The sequence below is a fragment of the Aotus nancymaae genome, unplaced genomic scaffold, assembly GCF_030222135.1.
Source record: "Aotus nancymaae isolate 86718 unplaced genomic scaffold, 86718_ANA_hifiasm-v0.15.2.pri h1tg000049l, whole genome shotgun sequence".
Lineage (NCBI taxonomy): Eukaryota > Metazoa > Chordata > Mammalia > Primates > Aotidae > Aotus > Aotus nancymaae.
This window is the reverse complement of record NW_026988463.1, coordinates 34,526,917-34,542,084: the sequence shown is the minus strand read 5'-3', so window position 1 is coordinate 34,542,084 and position 15,168 is coordinate 34,526,917. Positions and strand designations below refer to the sequence as shown.

The 15,168-nt window shown below is 52.2% G+C and overlaps 1 protein-coding gene across 1 annotated transcript in view; it reads right to left on the bottom strand.

Annotated features, from left to right (window-relative positions):
• CLTCL1 (clathrin heavy chain like 1) overlaps positions 1–14,520 on the bottom strand; it is a 184,620-nt gene extending 170,100 nt beyond the window's left edge. Inside the window, exon 1 of the mRNA XM_064362833.1 lies at positions 14,438–14,520. The gene's annotated coding sequence lies outside the window, so the exon portion shown is untranslated. The remainder of the gene's footprint in view (positions 1–14,437) is intronic.
• Between the last annotated feature and the right edge of the window lie 648 nt (positions 14,521–15,168).

Sequence of the window (15,168 nt, the reverse complement as noted above, 5' to 3'; positions counted from 1 at the left end):
AAGCAACAGCGGTCCCTGCCCTAATCAGACTGCCCGACTCAGTGGAGTTACGGCTGCTGCTCCAGCGTCCTGATGCTGTCCAGCCGGCCCCTGCCTGTGCTCACCCACACCCCCCAGGCCTGCCTTCCCTGTGGCCTGTGCTTGGCCACCTTGGCCTGATTGAGCACTGAGGCCTCCTGGGCACCCAGCCCATCCCTGCACCTGCGTTTTCCAGCCCCCACCCCACCGGCTCAGGGGTTCCACCCAGCGGCGCTGATGATGGAATCAACAAGCACGCAGGTCGTGTCAGAACTTTCATGAAAGTGTCGGCAGTTCTTGCCCCCACGCTGCTGTGTAGGTGGCCGAGCTCACACTGCTGCTGCTTAGACGCCAGCCACTTACAGAGAGAAAGCGAGGCTGCTTCAAACCCAGGGCCTGAGGCAAAAAAGCATCACTTCCGGTCAGGGAGTCTGGCAGCCACGCCTTGTGGGAGGTCACACTGGCGTCCAGGCCTTCGCCTGCGTCGCCGGGGGAGAGCTGGGTGGGTCCCGTCCTGGAGAATGCTGCATTTCCCAGCCCCGCACCAGCTTTGCCTCTGCACAGGCTTTTTGAGCCAGGAGGCAGGTAAGTGACACACCTCAAGTCCTAAAGCCATCATCACTCCTGGAACCCAGTGGGGGAGGATCCCTTTTAGAACATGGAAAGTGTGGTCATCCCATCATTGGAGAACACACATCCTACATATAAAAGTCGCATGGGGACGCAGGTAGAGGGGAGACGAGAATTGGCACAGACATCGATAGATTGCTTTCCAGTTTCAAGGCGGCAGATGCACATCATGAGACAAGAGGAGACAGAGACCAGGGCTGGATTAGGCTTTTCTAAGCCACATGTGTTCCCTTGCAGGGCTGGAGGGTCGTGGAGACAGACAGAGATGGAAGCCAGGACAGGGGAGCCCACCGGACCCAGGAAGGTACAGAGGGCAGAGAGGCTCCTGATCTGTCTTCCCCACCCACCAGGGTGACTCTTGTTGCAAACGGTGGTTGTGCCCTCCCAGCAAGAATAAAGCACAACTAAATCCACACCACACACAGACGCAGACAGAAAGCCTTCCTGTGGCTCTGTTTTCCGCTCCCAGACTCACCAGGTCCACAAGCAGAGAAGTGTGAGGCACACAGCCCTGCGGTCAGGCTCCCTGAGGTGCTGCGGGCTCAGCAGGAGCTGCCCATCTACACACAGGGGACACTCACTCCTCCGACCTTGGGAGAGGTTGCCGGACAGAGCCACGCTGGGTGCTGGTGCCATCCTGGGACCCCACACGCTTTCCTGAGTGCGATCCCACTTCCCTCCTCTGGGCAGATGCATCCTCTTCTCCTGAAGGGTTCTCTGGAAACTCAGCTCTCGGCTTCGGGTCCCTTCTCCCCTTTCCCTGCCCCAAACCTCTTTCTAAAAAAGTGGTGCAATTGTTTATGGGTCTATTTCTTGCAAATATGTGGCAGCCTCCACACTTCTGTTTTCTTTTAGCAAGCTGGTCAGGTGGGGTTGCAAAGAATGCCTGGACTCCCATGCACGTGCCGACAGAGGGGGCGGCGGGTGGTCCTGAGCCTCCACCTGCTCTGGGAGGGAGCCCCCAGTCCCTAGGCCTGCTTCCTTCCTAACTCTCCATGTATCCTGTTCTCCAGAGACCTCAGAAGCCACTCCTGAGGGCAGCGGAGTCAGGCGCTTAGAGGAAGACAAAATGCAGCCAGGACACGGATTGTCCACGGAATACATTCTAGCCTCTTATTAGGTATTGGAATCTGTTAGGAAAAAAATTAGAAACTATGTATAAAACTTAAAAATATTCAAGTATCAAAAGACTATTTCAGATCAAAGTTTTAAAACAAGTCACCAGCAAGCTGCTGCCACCCAGTGGAGACTTTTACAAAAGTTGAGCACGTCCTCTGAGCTGAGAACGGAAACGCAGCCACCTGTGCGGGGGACACACGGGGCACGGAGAAGCCAGGGAAGTCCCGGCCTGTGGAAGCCAAACAGGAGAGCGTGCACCACGAGGGCAGTCAGGATGGGGGGACGAGGTACCGCTCCCCGGAGGACGAACCCTAAAGTGCGTAGCCTGGGACTCCCCAGGGGTCCAGTCCCCCAACATTTCACAGGCCTCCTGGAGCTGCCATCCAAGGAGGACAAACAGGGCAACAAAGACCCATTTCTGCCAAAAATCCTTCTGGAAAGAAAAGAAGAAAGCCCTGAATGGAGTCATAACGCTGCTCAGTGCCGACTTAGCCTCTCAAACCCTGCTCCAAATGGAGTGTGGTTTCTAGTCAGGGAAATGGGAGAGGCCCCACCCACACAGGGACAGGGCCGTGGCCCCACAGGATGAAGCAGCAGCGTTTATTCAAGATACAACAGTGAGGGAACCCGGCCATGCTCCCTTCTCCCCGGAGAGGGCGCATCTTGACACGTGATCCAGTAGAAATCTTTTAAACTCTGATAAGTTAAGTTCACAAAAACCACTCCCTTCACCCTGTCCCCCAGGGCCAGGCCTGGACTCTGAGATGCACTGGCTTGGGGCGCCCTCGGGTGGCCGTGTGCAAAAACCACCGTCTGAGGCCTGGCTGGGATCTCCCCAGGCCAGCCGTCCTCCTGCTTTGGGTGGCTGTCTCTTGGCAGATGGCCCGCCGCTTGGGGGTGGCCCAAGGACACATCAGGAAGGTTGAATTCCCGCTCTACGGATGGCCCCATTAACCAGAGGTTTCCAGGCCATGTATCCTCCTCCTGGAGATGGAGGGGGTTCTTTAGACTTCGGTGGAGAACGGGATGCTCTGTCTCTTGCTGCCCGGGGCAGGGATGGCCTCCAGCTGCAGGAAGTACAGCAGCACCTGGACCTGCCCGGACAGAGTGGGGAAGTGAGAGCAGCTCAGAGGGGTGCTCACAGCTGCTGGTGGGGAGGTCTTTGGGGCCCAAGCCCCCAAGTCCAGCCCAGGAGCTGAGGCCCCTGCTGGTGTCATGAACCCCTTACAGTGAGACGGGGGTGGGGTGGGGTCCGCACAAGGCGTGACTGAGGGGGATGGTTTTATTTCAGAGCGGCACAGGGCCTTGCTCTGTCACCCAGGCTGGAGGACAGTGGCTCCATCATGGATCACTGCAGCCTCTAACCCCTGGGCTCAAGCGATCCTCCTATGTCAGCCTCCCCGGTAGCCTGGACTACAGGTGTATGTCACAATGCCTGGCTAATATTTCTATTTTTTCTAGAGATGGAGTTTGCTACGTTGCCTAGAATGCTTGCAAGCACCTGGGTTCTGTTATCCTGCCGTGACCTCTCAAAGTTTCCATTAATTGGGAGGCTGAGGTGGGAGGATTACTGGAGCCCAGGAGGTTGAGGCTGTAGGGAGCCATAATCATGCCACTGCACTCCAGCTCGGGTGACAGGGACCTTCTTTTTTTTTTTAGATGGAGTCTTGCTCTGTTGCCAGAGCAATTCTCCTGCCTCAGCCTCCCAAGTAGCTGGGATTACAGGCATGTGCCGCCACACCCAGCTAATTTTGGTGTATGTTTGTTTTTTTTTTTTTTTTTTTTTTTAGTAGAGATGGGGTTTCACCATGTTGGCCAGGAGGATTTCAATCTCCTGACCTCTTGATCACCTGCCTTGGCCTCCCAAAGAGCTAGCATTACAGGTGTGAGTGACGGTGCCTGGCCAGGACCCTGTCTCTTAAAGGTTGTATAGAGGCTTTTTATAGTTTTGGTGTGATAAAAGTAAAAACCTCACTAAATGGTTTAAAAGAAAATGAGAGGGAGAGGTAGTGAAGATAGCATATGAGCACCCCAAGACATCAGAGAAAGGGAAAGGAGGAGGCAGACGTGGTAGGTACATGGGGTAGTCTCGACTCACCGTTTTGAATGTGAGAGCATGTGTGTATGTTGATGGGGCACTTCTGGTATAGGAGAGTAGCTGGTGCTACAGTTAAGAGCAATGTGCCTGGCTGTCTGGGTCATGTCCTGAGTAGGAATCTCAGGGAGACAAGCACTGTGCTTTTTAGCTTTACTTCATGAAAATAAAACACACCAATGACACCATCTTTTCCTATAAACTAGGCCTTTCAAAACGAAACAGTTGTGAACTTTTATCAATATTTGGAAATCATTTGTAAAATGTTTACTTTGTGAAAATTCATGTCAATTGTTTTTCCATTCCTCAACCTGTTATTTGCAACAAAAGAAATGTCTTTTTCACACCAATCGCATACGTTGCCCCCTCCCCCGCCATTGTGAGCGGGCGCCTCGTGCGCACACCTTGACCCCTCCCCGCCATTGCCAGCAGATGCCTTGTGCGCATGCCTTGCCGCACCGAACCGTTAACGTCTCCCGTGCTTTGTGCGCGTGCCTCTCCCTCCAGTATCTATTTCGCGCGCCCCTCCCCGGCCCCTCCAGTTTCCCGCTTTTGCCAGGAGGCGCCTTGTGCGCCGGCGCCTCCATTTTCCCACGGTTGCCAGCAGGCGCCTTGTTTGCCAGTCCCTCCATTTTTCCACGGTTGCCAGCAGGTGCCTTGTGCCCGTGTCTTGCCATGCCAGTTTGTTAGGGTTCCGGGTCTTTTTTGCTGGCCTCTCATCCAGTACCTACACCTGCGCTGCCCCCCACCCTACCACCGCGCCCCCTGTCCCGCAGTTGCCAGCAGGTGCCTCGTGCCCGTACATCGCCCCCTCCGCCGCCATTGCCAGCGGGCGCCTCGCGCGCACACCTTGACCCCTCCCCGCCATTGCCAGCAGGTGCCTTGTGCGCATGCCTTGCCGCACCGAACCGTTAATGTCTCGCGTGCTTTGTGCGCGTGCCTCTCCCTCCAGTATCTATTTCGCGCGCCCCGGCCCGGCCCCTCCAGTCTCCCGCGTTTGCCAGCAGGTGCCTTGTGCGCCGGCCCCTCCATTTTCCCACGGTTGCCAGCAGGCGCCTGGTGCGCCAGTCCCTCCATTTTCCCACGGTTGCCAGCAGGCGCCTGGTGCGCCAGTCCGTCCATTTTCCCACGGTTGCCAGCAGGTGCCTTGTGCCCGTGTCTTGCCATGCCAGTTTGTTAGGTTTCCGGGTCTTTTTTGCTGGCCTCTCATCCAGTACCTACACCTGCGCTGCCCCCCACCCTACCACCGCGCCCCCTGTCCCGCAGTTGCCAGCAGGTGCCAGCAGGTGCCTCGTGCCCGTACATCGCCCCCTCCGTCGCCATTGCCAGCGGGCGCCTCGCGCGAACACCTTGTCCCCTCCCCGCCATGGCCAGCAGGTGCTTTGTGCCCATACATTGCCCCCTCCGCCGCCATTGCCAGCAGGTGCCTCGCGCGCACACTTTCACCCCTCCCCGCCATTGCCAGCAGGCGTCTTGTGCGCATACGTTGCCCCCTCCCCCGCCATTGCCAGCAGGTGCCTCCCGCGCACACCTTGACCCCTCCCCGCCGTTGCCAGCAGGTGCCTTGTGCGCATACCTTGCCGCACCTAACGGTTATGTCTCGCGTGCTTTGTGCGCGTGCCTCTCCCTCCAGTACCTATTTCGCGCGCCCCGCTCCGGGCCCTCCTTTTTCCCACGGTTGCCAGCAGGCGCCTTGTGCCCGTGTCTTGCCATGCCAGTTCGTTAAGGTTCTGGGACTTTTGTGATCGCATCTCCTCCAGTACCTATAACCGCGCTGCCCTCCCACCCCCCACCGCGACCCCGTCGCGCAGTTGCCAGCAGGTGCCTCGTGCCCGTACATTGCCCCCTCCGCCGCCATTGCCAGCAGGCGCCTCTCGCGCACACCTTGACCCCTCCCCGCCATTGCCAGCAGGTGCCAAGTGCGCATACGTTGCCGTACCGATCCGTTAATGTCTCGCGTGCTTTGTGCGCGTTCCTCTCTCTCCAGTATCTATTTCGCGCGCCCCGCCCCGGCCCCCCCAGTTTCCCGCATTTGCCAGCAGGTGCCTTGTGCGCCGGCGCCTCCATTTTCCCACGGTTTCCAGCAGGCGCCTTGTGCGCCGGCGCCTCCATTTTCCCACGGATGCCAGCAGGCGCCTTGTGCGCCAGTCCCTCCATTTTCCCACGGTTGCCAGCAGGTGTCTTGTGCCCGTGTCTTGCCATGCCAGTTCGTTAGGGTTCCAGGTGTTTTGTGCTGGCCTCTCATCCAGTACCTATACCTGCGCTGCCCCTCACCCTACCACCGCGCCCCCTGTCCCGCAGTTGCCAGCAGGTGCCTCTTGCCCGTACATTGCCCCGTCCGCCGCCATTGCCAGCGGGCGCCTCGTGCGCACACCTTGACCCCTCCCCCTATTGCCAGCAGATGCCTTGTGCGCATGACTTGCCGCACCGAACCGTTAATGTCTCGCGTGCTTTGTGCGCGTGCCTCTCCCTCCAGTATCTATTTCGCGCGCCCCGCCCCGGCCCCTCCAGTTTCCTGCGGTTGCCAGCAGGTGCCTTGTGCGCCGGTCCCCCTTATTTTCCCACGGTTGCCAGCAGGCGCCTTGTGCGCCGACGCCTCCATTTTCCCACGGTTGCCAGCAGGTGCCTTGTGCCCGTGTCTTGCCATGCCAGTTCGTTAGGGTTCCGGGTCTTTTTTGCTGGCCTCTCATCCAGTAAATATACCTGCGCTGCGGCCCACCCTACCACCGCGCCCCGTCCCGCAGTTGCCAGCAGGTGCCTCGTGCCCGTACATCGCCCCCTCCGCCGCCATTGCCAGCGGGCGCCACGCGCGCACACCTTGTCCCCTCCCCGCCATGGCCAGCAGGTGCTTTGTGCCCATACATTGCCCCCTCCGCCGCCATTGCCAGCAGGTGCCTCGCGCGCACACTTTCACCCCTCCCCGCCATTGCCAGCAGGCGTCTTGTGCGCATACGTTGCCCCCTCCCCCGCCATTGCCAGCAGGTGCCTCGCGCGCACACCTTGACCCCTCCCCGCCGTTGCCAGCAGGTGCCTTGTGCGCATACCTTGCCGCACCTAACGGTTATGTCTCGCGTGCTTTGTGCGCGTGCCTCTCCCTCCAGTACCTATTTCGCGCGCCCCGCTCCGGGCCCTCCATTTTCCCACGGTTGCCAGCAGGCGCCTTGTGCGTCGGCCCCTCCATTTTCCCACGGTTGCCAGCAGGCGCCTGGTGCGCCAGTCCCTCCATTTTCCCACGGTTGCCAGCAGGCGCCTTGTGCGCCGGCCTCTCCATTTTCCCACGGTTGCCAGCCCGTGCCTCGCGCGCATAGTTTGCACCTCTCCCCCCACCGCATTGTCAGCAGGTGCCTGGCGCGCATACCTTGTCGCGCGAATCCGTGAAGGTCGCCCTTCTGGCGCGGATCTCTCACTTCCCCCCTTTTTTCACGCGCCCCCACTCGCGCACGTTAGAAGGATGCGTTGCCCGGCAACAGGAGAAACCGCTCGCTTAGTCTTTAGCCGCGCTGGCAGCTAGAGGACGACGCTCAGAGCCTGGCTCTCGAGAGTTTAAGAATCGGAAATTTCCCCGCTGCTCCCAGAAGGGGCTACCTGGGCACTCTGTGCCCCTTATCCCTGTCCCGGCCCGAGTGTCGGGGACCTGCCAGTAGGGCTCAGTTGCCTTGAGCCCGCTCTCCCCATCCCTCCGTTGACTTTGCTTGTGGGATCTCCTCCTTGCTCCTGCCCCTGGGTGGAGTGGCAGGTCATCCTACAAGGGCCCGGACACTTGGAATCAGCAGTGTGTCCAAACAACTTCAAGAAGGTTTTCCAGCGATCCTGCCTCTGCCTTCAATTTGGATGCACAGGTACCATAGCGAGAGTCCAATTCCACCCAAAACTCTCTGTGGGGCCCAGGAGCAGGGAGTCACCCCTTTGGGGCCCACAACACCCAGCTGTGGCCCAGACTCCTGTCCGGAGGAGATCATGTTGAGAGCACAAAGGGAGAGTGAGGCAGCGATGCCTGAGCAGGGCGAGGACCCCAGAGTCCAACAGAATACTGACCATGTCCAAAGGGGCCCCGAGGGCACCGGGGATTCACGGTCTGCATTTAGGCCCGTACCGGATAATGGAGACCCCTTGCCCTTAGTGCCCAGGCCCGGGCCTCGGCAGAGAGACCTCCATGCCCAGAGGTCAGAAGGCAGACAGGACCAGAGATCCCAGCCTTGCAGGATGAGCCCCTGTCCCAAAAGGAATGCCATTTCCAGCTCCTACAGCTCCACGGGAGGCTTCCCGTGGCTAAAGAGGAAGAGGGGGCCAGACTCATCCCACTGCCATGTGACCGTGTCAGGAGTCACATGTCACAAGACATCCCAGCCTTCTGGGATGAGCCCTGGCCCAAAAAGAAATGCCCTTTCCAGCTCCTACAGCTCCACGGGAGGCTTCCCGTGGCTAAAGAGGAGGAGGGGGCCAGACTCATCCCACTGCCATGTGACCCTCAGTTCCTCAGAGACAGTGAGTGAGGACAACTCTCAGGCTGTCTCTCAGGCTGTCATTCACACCCAGGGTGAAAAGGCAGCAGAGGCACCACCAGGGGAGAAATTGGCCCCCAGGAATGGCTCCCCCACATCTCAGGAGTCTAGGCCTCGTAGAAGAAAGTTTCCTCTGCTGCCACGCAGGCGAGGGGCGCCTCTGAAGCTGCCATCTCCCTTACGGCTGGGGTTCCGGGTCACTGCTGAAGACCTGGACCTGGAGAAGGAGGCGGCACTCCGGCGCATTAATAGTGCACTGCAGGGTGAGGCCAAGGCCGTCTCAGACTGTAGAGCCCCACGGCCTTCCCAAGCTTTGCCCTCACCTGCAACAGGGACTTCTTCTCCGCCTGCTGTCCCTAAAGCACCCAGCATGGATGCACATCCGGGGACTCACATGTCCCAACAGTACCTGGGCCGCGTGTCCCTCCTAGCATCTGCTGCAGGGGCCCCCTCTACACCTGCCGTGTCTGGGAGGAAGCGCCGCGCCTCCTAAGATCCCCTTCCTGACACCTCTTCACACTCCCGGGACACAGCCCAGGTCACCTCGCTGATTCCTGCCCCCTTCCCAGCTCCAAGTGTGGACTGCAGCCTGAGAAGCCCAAGGCCTGGCACTTGTGCTGCTGCTGCAGCAGCCGCAGGGGCCCTTACCCCTTCTACTTGGGACCCCATGTGGGGGGCCCCACCGAATGGAGGGCAAAGAGGCCCCTCACATCCCTGGGCCTCAGCCACAGCTGCAGCAGGTGCCCGGTCCGCCTTTCCTGCCTCTCCCGGCAGCAAAAGGATGAAATCCCCAACCCCAACGTGTGTGCATTTCCCTGTCCCCTTCACACAGGGACCCCTTGTTTCCACTGACCCTCTCTCTCCTGGTCTGCAGATCGCTGTATCTGGATCTGGTTCCAGTTCTGCAGCCAGCACATCTGCTAACCTGGCACCCAAGGCGGCAAGTGACTCTGAGGTTACCCCCTTAGATACCTGTCCCTTTTCCCAGCCTCTCTTTCTGGGGCCTCCTGCTGGCTCCAGTGTCAGCTTCCTCCAATCTCCTCAGGCCCATCTGATGCCCCTCAGGCACAGCACAGCCTCAGGAAAGGACACCAGCAGCCCGGCAGGATGAAGGGTCTGTGGTCCCAGCCCAGTACTGAAACTCCCTGTTACCGCTGCAGCCACCGCCCAGCCCAAACCTGCGGTCCTTCATGGGCAGCAGCCGGGAACCCGCACCTTGAAGCGCTCTCTTTAATTCCTCAAAGAATTAAAAATGGAGTTATCATATAATGTAGCAACTCCAACTATGGACATATACCCCCTCAAAACTGAAAGCAACGTCGGGTGCGGTGGCTCACGCCTGTAATCCCAGCACTTTGGGAGGCCGAGGCAGGTGGATCACGAGGTCAAGAGATCGAGACCATCCTGGTCAACATGGTGAAACCCCGTCTCTACTAAAAAAATACAAAAAATTAGCTGGGCATGGTGGCTGGTGCCTGTAATCCCAGCTACTCAGGAGGCTGAGGCAGGAGAATTGCCTGAACCCAGGAGGCAGAGGTTGCAGTTAGCCGAGATCGCGCCATTGCACTCCAGCCTGGGAAACAAGAGAGAAACTCCATCAAAAAAAAAAAAAAAAAAAAAACTGAAAGTGAAGTCTTGAAGAGATATTTGCACACTCCACTCATATTCATAGTAGTAGACAAAAGGTGGAAGCAACCCAAGTGTTCACTGACAGGCAAATGGATAAACAAAACACAGCATATAAATACAATGGAATACCACTGAGCCTTAAAAATGGAAGGAATTCTGACGCATGCTACAACACAGATGAACCTTGAGGACACGATGCCAAGTTAAATAAGGCAGTCACAAAACAAGTGGCCTATGATTCCATTTATATGAGATAGCTAGAGCAGTGAAATTCATAGAGACAGAAAGTAGAATGGTGGTTGTCAGGTGTTGGAGAGAAGAGGGAATGGGGAGTTATATAATAGGTACAGAGCCTCCGTTTAGCAAGATGAAAAATTCTGGAGATGGATGGTGATGATGGCTGCACAACGATGTGAATGTATTTAATGGCGCTGAACTGCACACTCAAAAATGGTTAAGATGGCTGGGCACGGTGGCTCACACCTGAAACCTCACCTTCACAGGAGAATTACTTGAGGCCACAGAGTTAGAGACCAGCCTGGGTAACAAAGCAAGACCCTGTCTCTTAAAAAAAAAAAAAAATTAGTTTTAATTAGCCAGGTATGGTGGTGTGCACCTATAACCCCAGCTATTTAGGAGGCTGAAGCCAGAAGATGGCTTGAGTCCAGGAGTTCAAGGCTACAGTAAACTAGGATCATGTTACTGCACTCCAGCCTGGGCAAGCAACAGAGTGAGACTCCATCTCTTAAAAATATAAAAATAAATAAAATGGAAAATAAAAAGGCCAAGGTGATGAATGCTATATGCAGTTTTCCACAATAAATAAAAAAAAAAGTTGGAAAAAAAAGCCAACAGAAAAATGGGCAAGTGACTTGAACAGGCACTTCACAAAAAAGGATCCAAATGACCACTGAGCACATAAAAATAATGTATAAAAAGGTATTCAATCTTACTGGCAATGATGCAAATTAGTGCCACTCCTCCACCCCTTTATACATTCCTGAGTGCTTAACATAAAAGGAGTAACAATTTAAGTGCAAGAGAGGATATGAAGTAACCAGGAATGTAAACTGGTAACCACCTTAAAAAATGATTTTCTTCTATCTATAATACTAAAGCTGAACATAGGTATACACTATGGTTCAGTAATTTCACTCCTTGTTCTAGAACCAACACAAATGGGGGCACATGTGCATTAATACACATGTATACAAATGTTCATAACAACACTACTCTTAGCCACAGAGCAGAAACTCCAAAAGACTTCCAATAGTAGAAGAGATGAACAAACTGTGGTATATTCATCCGATGGATTACTAACCAGTAATGAAAAGGAAGTGACCACTGCTAGATGCAACAGTACAGATAAGAAACCAGACACACATAAAAAAACAACATGGTATATGACTATGTTCCTGTAAAGATCAAAAACTGGCAAAATTAGTCCCTGGTGCTAGAAGTCAGAAAGGTAGTTACTTTGGGGAAGGACAGGAAGGACAATGATTAAGCAGAGGCACAAGGGAAGCTTCTGAGGGGCACGTATGTTGTTTCTAGGTGGTGGTTGCAGGGTATGTTTCATTTTGTGATGATTCACTAAGCTCAACACCTATGCTCTGTGGACTTTGCTATACGTATGCTTTACTTCAACAACAACAAAAAAGGAAAAAACAAAAACAAAAACCTCTGCATTTTCCAACTTACCTTTTACCCTAAGCTACTAGCAGGCTCTCTGCTGTTTTTCCCTATTTCTTTTAATTTTTGCAACAAAATTATGTAAGGGCATGTGCATTCCCACACATAAACATCCCCCATCAGCAAGTGTAAAAACATGAAATTGATGAAGGAACAAATGTTCAGCCTACTTTTTTATAACTGCTGCAAAATGCAAATAATTTGGTAAAAACATTCCAGAAACAAATAATGAAATACTACAACCAGGTACATATACTTCTCAAGGTCAAGTCCAAGTTTCACAGTCTGCATCTCTCTCTCAAATTTGAAGATTTGTTTTCAAATTTTACCTTTCAAGTTTCAGAGGTAGATTGTTCATACTGTTAACTAACTTTTACACTGTATGACCACAAATAATCATGGAGAGTTATCAATCCTAAATTCTAACTGAAGCTTATTAATTCATAATTTTTAGAAAAAATTATCAGCAGTACAATGGAATAGCATATTAATGCAAAAGAACTAATCATGAACACCTCAACAGTATAAGCGAACGCTACAAAGTGCTGGCATGCAGGAGACCCTCTCTACATGGAAAATAATCCTCTCCACTGACTGTGACAAAGGAGAATTAAGTATACAAAGCCTGAAAGCCCAATAACACAGCTCCTGACAAAAGTGGGAATAATGTCCCCAAAACTCACTGCGGGCAGCAGTAGTGTTTTGTATTTATGAAAGCTGCACCAGCAGTGAAGTGTTCTGGATCAAAAGAGTCCTTCCCTTAACCCTCAACTACATTTAGCCTCAAACAATACTTAAAATGAGAGAGGTGAAAAAATGCATATCCTGTACCCTGTCACTACAAGAAGAGAGTCATGAGAATATTGTGCAGTGACAGACACACAGGTGTGGGTGTCCATAAATGAATGGGTGTGTGCACATGCTATGTCAATAATTAAGCCAAACACTTCATTCACCAGGTTAATCATCAATGCTTCATGACAGTTACAGGAATTCACGTTGTAAGAAGTATCTATGTGCCAGAGAAACACAGTAAAATAAGGAAAATTAGAAAAATAAAATAACAGTTTAGTCTGTGGGGTCTCAAAGCCCTTCAATGTTTCCATTGTTCTTTTTCACGATTTTCTTCTTTCCTTCTGTCTCTTTTTACTTTAATCTCCACTTCATTACTTTTTCCTTCTCCTCTCTTAAGTGAAGGCAATTAATCCACTCCAGGAAAAGTATTGCCAAAAAAGCTTTACCTCTGCCCTGACCTTCCTGCTACACACACACACACACACACACACACACACACACACACACACACACACACCTCTTAAACAAACTTGTCAACACAGCAAAGCCAAAGCTATGGACAGCTGGCATGTGCTGGCAAGAGCAAGTGTACAGGTTTGCTTTACAGTGGAAAAGTACTCACTGTCCAAGACCAAACTCCCAGCAATTCCAGATCCAAGCTTTCGAAGATGTAACATGCCTGTTCAGTGCACATTCCATAGTAAACCTCCAAAGACACTGCCTGCCACTGATGAAGAGGCCACAGAAGGAAGGTAGCAGTGCATATCCAATGCCAACATTTCAACCTGTTCTTCCAGTCGCATAAATAACAGGTCACCTAGTCACACAGGCACTCCACGCCAAAGAAAGCCCCAGCAACTGAGTAACCAGTTAGGTCAGAAAACGCAGCTTATTGTACACCAAAGAGCGGCAGCACTGCTACCAACAAAATGATTCAGTGTGTTCACTGAGACTAACAGAAGCTGGGCAAGGGTCTATTCCTGGTACATAGGCCACAGGATGATACCTAGCAATTCATCAGGGTCATAGCCAGGAGAAAATCTATGTGCATCTCCAAGCCAATGAAATAAGTCTGGGTTCAGTTCCAACAACCTTAGAATAGAAAAACTAGCATTTCCTGTTAGATCTTTCAACACATATAAGGAAGTTCCTCAGCTGTTCCTGAGGTCATTCTTAAAATAATTAAGCCATGATCTATCGGGGCCCTGCCTGGAAAAAAGGATTTTGAACAAATCATGTTTCCGGTTGTACATGTGGACACACACCGGTAGAGCCAGCTACTCAAGAGGCTGAGGCAGGAGGATCCACTGAACCAGGAGACCAGCCTGGGCAACACAGATCTCAAAAAAAAAAAAAAAAGGAATTAAAAAAAGTGATGACGATGATAATAATAATAATAATAATAATGAACCAGCTGCCAGAAGAAGAACAGCAATTTGTGGTGACGAAGGTGAGGGAGATAGCAGATAAAAAGACCTGTCTGGAGGTCACAGGACTGTAAGACTTGGCTCACATGCTCTTTTCATAAAACCTTCCCAGGCTAGAAACAATATTTACCTACCTGAAACTGTTCACAGTGCTTTACTGCTCTCCCTGGATATCTGACATTCTCCCTGAGTATTTTCCTTATTTATGTTTGTGCCTTGCCTCCATCCTTTACTCCACAAGCTCCCTGAAGGCAGAGTGTACCTCCAGTTCACACAATCACAGCATCCTACACAAGGCAGGTGCTCAATTATTTGTTTCATGAACAAGCCTATTGTTTGGTTTCATTCAAAAAGACAGACCAAAAACACCAATTAGGTCTACCCTACTGTAAGGTCTCTTCAAAGGCCAAGTGTTCCCAGCACCAGAAGAGGGCACACCTGTAAGGATGCTCATTTAATATATTAAACATCATATTTAAACTCACTCCTCCAAAAATCCACCATGTATTCAAACATCACCACATGAATACCTTTGACAATGATGCTGCTGTTCCAGGTTTTACAGGTTTGCCTCCTGTAGATGCTGAAGAGCTGTTTTCAGGTTTAATTTTTTCTGCTGTTTGCGTTTTACTTATCCCAGACACTTTAGGCACCAAGCCAACACTCCTGCTTGCTTTCTTCATTCTGGGCTGCCTCTTCCTGATACATTTACAAGCAAATCTGTGGAAAGAAACGGCATTACACTGAGAACCTAACTGGAAGAAAGCTCTTTAGAAATTTGCTTTTGAAGAATTTTAGCATGTGATAAAACTGTTTGAAAGCTAGATGTCACTAGAGCAAAGCTGAAAAATTCTTAGACGTACAAATCAGAATGTACAAATCAGAACACACCTTATTTAAGGCTTCCTCCTTCGATATTACTATTTTGAAATTATTTTGTACATTCTAGCTCATTTAGTAAAAAGAATGTCCTAGATCTCTAACAGAAATGGTTAAATATAACACAGTGTACATTATCTTCAGCATTTGATAAAGCAATAATCATCCCGGCATTTGGGAATTAGCCATTTGCAGGTATCTAAAAGTGATCACACTTTCCAAATTAACCAGTAAAGTCCTACTTTCAAATATTTGCTGCGATATCCTATATAAGTCAGTAGACTATCTCAGAAACCCCAACACTCAGGATCTAAACCTATTTCCAAGCATACCTCTCTCATCAAGAGGCAGCAGGGACTTTTTTTTTCTTTTTTGAGACAGC